Raw genomic sequence first — 9,337 nt, 5'->3', positions numbered from 1 at the left:
TCTGCTTGGCCAACAGCTCAACCAAATGTAACCCAGTCCCATCACTGAAAGCTTTTCCTGGCTATAGAATATGGCCAGTTTTGACTATGGTATCACTCATTCCTAGGAGTCCTTCCTAGGATCATTCTCATTGATTCCAGGAAGTTTACATTGCACTAGGTTTCCTCACCATCCCCCAAATGGCCCTAGTTCTAGGTATTTTTCCTTGCACTTTCTCCCTCTATCCCATCTACCCTAACCTGATCTGTCCTAACCTGGTCCTCTCCCACCTTGAGTCCACCTGCAAAATATATTCTATTTCCCCTTCCTTGGCATATTTAGCCCCTCACACCCACTCCCAAAGACCTTTCCTTTATCGAACCTCTCTGGCTCTACAGATTGTAGCTTAGTTATTATTTACTTAAATGTTAATATCCACTTATAATTGGATACATACCATATTTGTCTTTCTGGGTCTGGGTTACCTCACTCAGGGTGATTTTTTTTCTAGTTCCATTTGCTTGCAAATTTCACAATGTCATTGTTTTTAACAGCTAAGTAATTCTCCATTGTGTAAATGTTTCACATATTCTTTATCCATTGTTCTGTGGAGGAACAGCTAGGTTGTTCTCAGTTTCTGGCTATTATGAATAATGTCCACAGTGAACATAGCAAAGCAAGTGTCATTGTGGTAGAATGGAGTGTCCTTTGGGTATATACCCAAAAAATGGTATATCTGATTCTTTTTTTTTTAACTTGTATTTTATTTTATTTTTTATTAATTTATTCTTGTTACATCTCAATAGTTATCCCATCCCTTGCATCCTCCCATTCTTCCCTCCCTCCCATTTTCCCATTATTCCCCTCCCCTATGACTGTTCCTGAGGGGGATTACCTCTCCCTGTATCTGCTCATAGGGTATCAAGTCTCTTCTTGGTAACCTGCTGTCCTTCCTCTGAGTGCCACCAGGTCTCCCCCTCTAGGGGACATGGTCAAATGTGAGGCACCAGAGTACATGAGAAAGTCATATTCCACTCTCCACTCAACTGTGGAGAATGTTCTGACCATTGGCTAGATCTGGATAGGGGTGTATATCTGATTCTTGAGGTAGATGAATTCTCAATTTTCTGAGGAACTGCCGTATTGATTCCTTTGTGGCTGTTCAAGTTTTCACTTCCACCAGCAATGGAGAAGTGTCCCCCTTGCTCCACATTCTTTTCAGCATATGCTATCACTTGTGTTGTTGATTATAGCCATTCTGACAAGTGTAAGACAGGATCTCAGAGTCGTTTTGATTTGCATTTTCCTGATGACTAAGGACATTGAACATTTAAGTGTTTTTCAGCCATTTGAGATTCCTTTATTGAGAATTCTCTGTTTAAATATGTACTCCATTTTAAAATTGGATTATTTGGCTTTATGATATCTAGTTTCTTGAGTTCCTTATATATTTTGGATATTAGTCCTCTATTGGATATGGAGTTGGTTAAAAAAAATTCCTTTCGCATTCTGTAGGCTGCCACTTCATCCAGTTGACAGTGTCTGTTGCCTAAGAGAAGCTTTTCTGTTTTATTAAGTCCCACTTATTAAATTGTGATTTTATTGTCTATGCTATTGGTGTTCTGTTCAGAAAGTTGTCTCCTGTGCCAATGCATTCAAGGTTGTTCCCCACTTTCTTTTCTATCAGCTTTAGTATTTCTAGATTTATGTTGAGATTTTTGATCCATTTGGACTTGTGTTTGATGCAGGGTATAGATGTAGATCTATCTCTTTTACATGCAGTCATCAAGTTTGCCCAGCACAGTTTGTTGATAATGCTGATTTTTTTTTCCCCAGAGTGTGTTTCTGGCTACTTTATTTTAAAAGTCAGGTGCTTATAGGTCTATTGATTTATGGATAGTTCTTCAATTTGATTGGATTGATCAACATATTTTTTTTCATGCCAATACCTTGTGATTTTTGCTACTATATTTCTTTAGTACAACTGGAAACCAGGGATGATGATAATCTCCAAAAATTCTCTTACTGTTCAGGGTTGTTTTAGCTATCCTGTTCTTACTTGTTTGTTTGTTTTTCCATATGAAGTTGAGAACTGTCCTTTCACAATCTGTAAAGAATTATGTTGGAATTTTAATAGGAGTTGCATAGATTGCTTTTGGTAGGATGGCCATTTTTCTTATGTTATTTCTACCAATCTATGAGCATAGGAGATCTTTTTATCTTCTGATATCTTCTTCAATTTCATTCTTCAATGACTTGAAGTTTTTATCATACAAGTCTTTTAATTACATGGTTAGAGTTATCCCAAGACAGTTTATATTATTTGAGGTTGTTGTGAAAGGCGTTGTTTCCTTGATTTTTTTCTGTTTGTCATTTGTATATAATAGGGTTCCTTTTTTAGAAAGTTAATCTCACAGTGATGTATCCAGCCACATTGCTTAAAGTAATTATCAGCTGCAAGAGTCCCCTGGTTGAATTTTTAGGGTCACTTTCAGTTGTCTTATTACTTTAGCTAATGCTTTAAGTACTGTATTGATTAGATGTGAAGAGAATGAACAACTTTGTCTTGTTCCAGAGTTGAGTGGAATTGCTTCGAGTTTCTCTCGAGTTTGATGTTAGCAATAGGCTTGTTGTGGATTACCTTTACTGTGTTTAAATATGGTCCTTGGGTCTCTAATCTCTCTGAGACTTTTATTATGAAGGAGTTTGGATTTTGTCAAAGGCCTTGTCTGCATCTCATGACATGACCATGTGGTTTTTGTCTTTCATTTTGTTTATATGGTCGATTATATTCACTGATTTTCATATATTGAATGCATCTCTGATATGAAGCTTTCTTGATCATGATAGATGATCTTTTTCATATGTACTTGGATTTGGGTTGCAAATTTATTACATCTATGTTCATAAGCAAAATTGCTTTGTTTTTCTCTTTCTTTGTTGAATCTTTATGTGGTTTGAGTATCAGAGAAAATGTGGCCTTATAAAATGAATTGGGCAATATTACTTTTCTTTCTATTTCATGGGAAAACTTAAGTAGTATTGGTATTAAGTATTCTTTATAAGTCTGGTAGAATTCTGTGCTAAAATCATCTGGCTCTGGGCTTTGTTATTGTTATTGTGGTTAGACTTTTGATGACACTAGGAGTTATAATTTAAACTGTTTATCTGATCTTGATTTAACTTTGGCAAATGATATTTGTAGAGAAAAGTATCCATTTCTTTTAGATTTTCCAATGTGGTGGAATACAGATATTTAAAGTATGCCCTTATGATTCTCTGTATTTCCTTGGTGTCAATTGTCATGTCTACCTTTTCATTTCTGATTTTGTTTTTTGGATATTCTCTCTTTGCCTTTTAGTTAGGAGAGGGGAGATGGTTATGAGCACTGAACACAGGGGAAAAGAGACAAAGAGAAGGAAAACAATAGGCACATTTCATTTAAAGCAGGTTAAACAAGATACTGGTAGCATACTCATGGCCATGAAATACAGAAACATCTTCAGTCTTGGTCATCAAAGCTCACTCTTGAATTAAGGAAGTTTCCAGATACTTGTCCTGCTCCTGCTGGCTGGACAGGTCTGTACTTAGTTCCCATTAAGCCACCCAATCAGTCTGACCCTCTCATAGTATTCCTAGGATTCACAGTGGCCTTAGGTTCACTAGCTTTTACCTGGTACATTGAAATAGCACCGAATAAAGGGAGCCAACTTCAGACAGGCTCAACAATTCTATATATTTTGCAAAGTGCTTTTGTTGCATGTCTCATATTCTTCTATACATGGCAATAAATATTTGTTGCTTTGGTCCATACAAAAAGTTTCTGAGAAAGATAAAACAGATATTGTCTAAAGGAACAAACAATAAACACAGAACACTTCTTGTGGTGAGCCCCAGATAACAGTGAGAAGAGCTGGAAACGCTGTGTTTACATTAGCAGTCCACATTGCTACTGTGTAAGCTGTCACTTAAATAAGGCAAGTACCAAGAATCAGACAGTTCTAGGAGTCCTACAGTGAGTCTGCATGCCACAGTTTTCTAAAAGAGACTATGAAAAGGTCCCAGCAACTCATATAGAGAAAGCTATTTATTTCCTATGAAAAATCAAAAGAAAAAGGGAGGAAAGAGTGAGGAAAGAAAAGTAGCAAGAAAGAAACATAAATGTACAAAGGGGTCTCATCCTCTAACATGCACAGAGAAAGCGGAGAGGAAGGACGTTCAGTTTAACAATGGAATATTAAAAAAAAATAGTTGATGTTGTTTTCAAATTGCAACTTGTGGTAAAACATAGAAAAATGTACTAAACAAGACAAGTATAAAACAGAGTAAAATTTTCTTTTTTTTTCTTTTTTAAAATTAATTTATTCATGTTTCATCTCAATGGTTATCCCATCCCTTGTATCCTCCCATTCCTCCCCCCCCCATTTTCCCATTATTCCCCTCCCCTATGACTGTTCCTGAGGGGGATTACCTCCCCCTGTATATTCTCATAGGGTATCAAGTCTCTTCTTGGTAACCTGCTGACCTTCCTCTGAGTGCCACCAGGTCTCCCCCTCCAGGGGACATGGTCAAATGTGAGGCACCATAGTACGTGAGAAAGTCATATCACACTCTCTACTCAACTGGAGTGGAGAATATTCTGACCATTGGCTAGATCTGGGAAGGGGTTTAAAGTTTACCTCCTGTATTGTCCTTGGCTGGTGCCTTAGTTTGAGCGGGACCCCTGGGCCCAAATCTGCCTATCATAATGTTCTACTTGTAGATTTCTAGGACCCTCTGTATCCTTTTATTTTGCTATTCTCCCATGCGTCTCTCATTTAGAGTCCCAATAGGATGCCTTCCCCTCTGTCCCAGTTTCCTGGTAAGTGAAGGCTTTCGTGGGACATGCCCCTTGGGCTAGTATGCAGATATAAGTGAGTATATACCATTTGATTCTTTCTGCTTCTGGGTTAACTCACTCATTATGATCATTTTCTAGCTCAATCCATTTATCCACAAATTTCGGGAATTCCTTGTTTTTAATAGCTGAGTAGTATTCCATAGTGTATATGTACCACAGTTTCTAAAAATATGGAACGCTTCACGAATTTGCGTGTTATCCTTGCGCAGGGGCCATGCTAATCTTCTCTGTATTGGTCCAATTTTAGTATATGTGCTGCCGAAGCGAGCACCAGAGTAAATTTTTCAAATGAGCCCAAGGAGAAAGCACAATGCTGGGAGGGATGGGGCCCAAGGCAAAGAGGAGAAAAGACTTCATATAAATTACCTATACAGAAAAGGTATAAAATGTTTCTGCTTTGGAACTTTAGTACAAAATGATGCTGGCGTTGGATCATCTCACCATCTAAACCTTAGGAGCTTTGGGAGGGTGGGAGAGATGCTAGAAAGAACAAAAGAAATAATAGTTTATCAGTCTAATCTCCACCTGTTTTTCAGCTGACAGCATCTTTTACCTTGTTAACCTTTATTCCTAAACCAGATTCATTTGGGTCTCAAAATACTCTTAGGAGTCTACAGATGCCCAAAACACAGGACTTGTTGGGATCACTGTATGCTGGGGTTTTAAAGATGAAAATAAATCTAGACTGAATGGTGAACACATTCAGTCTTTTTTTCTTTTAAAAGCATATCTCTGTGAAATATATTATTTCACACTATGTATATATGTGTATACACACATATAGATATATAGGTATATAAAATTCTCTGTGGTTAGAAACATATTTAAAATAACTAGCCACAGACCAACTAGACCTGTATTCATCTAACTCTGGTGTTGGTGCTAAAGGCTGAGGTCCTTCTTTTTGGTCAGAAGCGGGCAACAGTGAAGCTGGGGCCTTGTTTTTGCACGCAACACTTCTGGGTGGGTCCTCCCACAGCACGTTGAGCTAGCACATGCACCCCCTGCTTGTTAGAAAAGGACTTCTTACAACTTTAGGGTCTGCCAGGGCTTGTACAGTGTGCTCAGGATGGGATGACTCTACCAGTGGGAAAACAGCTTTGAGGAGAAGTAGTTCCTTTTCAAATTCGGGCATATAAATAGGAAGATTCTGGAGCAGGGGACTTATGCCTGTGCCCCAGTGTCCAGTTTACAGTCCCATTGCTAACTCTGCATCCTGGGAATCGTGTGTGTCTACGTGCTGGTGGTTTTTATCCATAGCTACTGTCCGTGCCCTGTCCTGCTCCTTGGTAAAGCCTAGCAACAAGAGACTATACAAACCAAGGTCTTTCCTGAGTTTTCCTTGGGCTCTTAGGTAGGGGTTCAGTGAGGCTGGAGCCCTTGAGAACAAGCTGGCGGAGCCCAAGTGAAAAACACTCTCTCTTCAGCTTAGGGATACCCCTCACCCCTTTCACAGCACCAAAGTTTCTTTGCAAAAATAGTATATGAGACACAAAAGGAATGGTAGATGTGTGTGTGAATGCATCTCTCCTGGTCTGGTCCAGGTTCAAGGGCTGTACAGAACAGGGGTTAGGAGCAGCTGTTTCCAAGGTCTCTGGCTGTCGATGGCAAAGGTTGGTCTCCCACACTATCAATATCTGCTCACTGACAGTCTTCACAAGAGCTTTCTGTGGAAGATCTCCCAGACCATTCACTTCCGGAAATATGTCATGTGTTGCTGTAGGGACACAGACATACTCTTGATTTTCACTTATGTAGGCACAATACTCCTTTCTCCTTAAGGTTTTCACCTAACAGACTCAGTGACATTTTTGGTTTTTCAAACTGCTCATTCTTGGACACACGTAGCTTTTTCTCTTACTGCTTCTTTCTCCTGCTATCTGCACCCTCTGGCATTAAGGAGTCACAGTGGGCACCATCTAGAGGCTCAGGCCATTCTCAAATGACTCTAAGAATTTTGAGAACAGTGTCTATCAATTTTTTATGTTGATCTCAAGAGTGTATGAGACTAAGTCCCGGGTGAAGTTGATTGGTCTGCTTTGGTCATACAGTCAGCATATTTGCAAGCAAACATCCCACAGTCACTTCCATTCATCTGCTGTGGAATTTTCTGGCTTTTCTTGCTGAAGAGCTGCCAGCCATTGGTATCCAACTCTTTCCTTTTCTTGTCAACACTTTCTTGCTTTAGGTATTGCAGAAGGATGCTACAGGCTTTGTTGTTTACTCCACCCATGGAGTCATAGTAGGTGATGCTCTTTCTAAAGTCTACAACAGCCAGACAGCAGTGCATGCCCAAGTGAATGGGCACCAGAAGAATGTCAACAGAAAATACATCTACTTTCTTTGTCCAACGTTTCACCGCCTGATAACCAGCAGTTTTTAATTTAGTGAAGAAAAAAGTATTAAATGCACGTACACTTGGAAATCCCTTCTCTTTACTGCGCTCCATCAGCATATTCATGTAGAAATTCATGATCTCATCACTGAGCCAATTTAGATGGTTTAGAGTTTGAATATCTTTGTGTGTAATGGTCAAGCGGAAAGCTTCACTGAGGACTTCATCTTGGTTACCATTACAAAACACACTCTTTATTTCCTTCTCCATTTCCTCTGTAATTTCGGGAAATTCGTTTTCACTATCAGTTATTTCCTGTTTTTTTCTGGTTTCTTAGACAGCTGTTACAGGAATCTCCTTTTCAAGAGGTACTCGAAGGTGCAGTTCTGCGGAATCAGGTACTGCGTGTTCCTGCTCCTGCAGTCTCTGGGTTTGAAGCTGCAGTGCCAAGGCTTTCTGTTCTTCAGTCTGACGCAATTTCCCGAGCTCGAGAGTCATAGACACTAGTTAATTCTTTTATCCATTGCTCTGCCCGGAAGAAAGCAGGCCTGGAAGCTGGAGTCTGAGGTTCTTTCACTTTGAGTAAATTCACAGTGTCTGATTCTTCAGATTGTGGAGCTGATGCTGGGACGTTATCTGGCTTGTGAGGAGCAGAGAGGTGATGGAGACGATCAGAATCGTTGGATCCAAATGCAACATCTGGAGTACCAGGTGACCCGGAATGTGCACTGTGGAACGGCTGCTCCTGTGCAGTTAAAATGCTGGCAAAGCCAGAGGATGATGTGTTAGAGTCAATGACGTGAGATGCACAAGAGTTTCCATTTCTCAACAGCGAGTCTTTCAGAATTCTTCTTGGAACTAAGACACCGAGACAGCTGTAAAGGAAAATGTGCGGTGGGCTCGGCTACAGAGAACTGTTTCCCTGTGACCATCTGCAGCAGCTGTCTGCATCTCTTTTTCTTCTTCTTGTACTGTCTCTTCTGCTGTGCCGAAATGTTGTCTCTGAATTTTCTTAGGGCTTAACACACTTCAACAGCAAGAGCCACTCCAGGATGGACTTCGGACAGACTTAATGGGGAATGAGTTTTTGTATGCAGACACATGGCAGTGATGGTTTGACTTTCCTGCAATGGTGTTTGATAATTCACTTGAGGTCTTTCGGGTTTCGAGGTAAAGACTTCGGCTATTTCTTGGTTTTTGTAACATTGAGATTGACACTGGAGTGGAATTTCTCCACTGTCCATTTGCATTTTCACCAAAGGCTCTTATGTCACCTGAGGCAAGGAAAGTGTCTGAGGACGGGTTATCTGAATAACAATCTGGATTATACGCTGCACTTCTTGTAGAACATGTGAAAGTTCTGTCCAAAGTCCCCTGCCTGAGAGCCAAGGTCTGCTCCTCAGAAAGTGAAAGCTGGTCCTCTGGAATACCTGACTGTGGCATGAGATGGGTTTTGAAGGTGGAATTGCGGTTCACTAAGGTCACTTGTCCAGCATTCATCTTCACCCTGTCAACAGTGTCATCCATTTCAGGTCTTCTCACATCACTGACTTTAGCAAAGGTACAAAATCCGAGAGACGATGAGCCGGGTAAGAAAACTGTGGCAGTAAAGGGGGTTTTCATTACCTGTGCAGAAGGGTCCAGACGGTTCTCTCTGATTGTGGCACTAGCAATATCACATCCCAGGGAAATACCACAGGGTAAAAGAGTTGGAGAATTGTGTACGTGAGACACGGGAGTAGTCGAGAAGTATCTCTTAGGGAAGAAGAGAGGGGAAGCAGGTGGGGTTGAAAGCTGAACTTCCTTGGTGAAAACAGCTCTCCCATCCGAGGACCCTGCTCTGGCGGGAAACTCCCAGAATCCCAACCGGCCTTTTCTCTTTGGAAAGAGCTGGGCGCTGCCTAGAAGGGCCTGGTGTGACCGCAGGGAGAGGGCTTCTCCGCGGGTCAGGAGACAGAGGCCAGAAGAGGTGGCCTCAGGAAGCCCAACTACCAGACCCAGGCCAGACAGCTGCTACCCGACAGCAGGGAGGCAGTGGAGGTGATCCCAGGGGCGGGGTGGGAGAAAAGGCACTGCCCCAACCGTGGTCTTCCTTTCTGTTTGGCCCAGCAGAGGGCAGAGAC

General features: G+C 41.1%; 1 non-coding gene and 1 pseudogene across 1 annotated transcript; both read right to left on the bottom strand.

The window, feature by feature from the left end:
• Positions 1 to 5,043: 5,043 nt before the first annotated feature.
• Positions 5,044 to 5,150, bottom strand: LOC127208127 (U6 spliceosomal RNA). The gene has a single exon (XR_007833066.1). It is a non-coding gene; the product is annotated as a U6 spliceosomal RNA (small nuclear RNA).
• A 1,241-nt stretch (positions 5,151 to 6,391) lies between these two features.
• Positions 6,392 to 8,852, bottom strand: LOC127207129 (sentrin-specific protease 1-like; annotated as a pseudogene).
• Between the last annotated feature and the right edge of the window lie 485 nt (positions 8,853 to 9,337).

The sequence above is a fragment of the Acomys russatus genome, chromosome 2 (genome assembly GCF_903995435.1).
Source record: "Acomys russatus chromosome 2, mAcoRus1.1, whole genome shotgun sequence".
NCBI classification, from domain to species: domain Eukaryota; kingdom Metazoa; phylum Chordata; class Mammalia; order Rodentia; family Muridae; genus Acomys; species Acomys russatus.
Note: the sequence above shows the minus strand (reverse complement) of the source record. Positions and strands in the feature narration are given on the sequence as shown.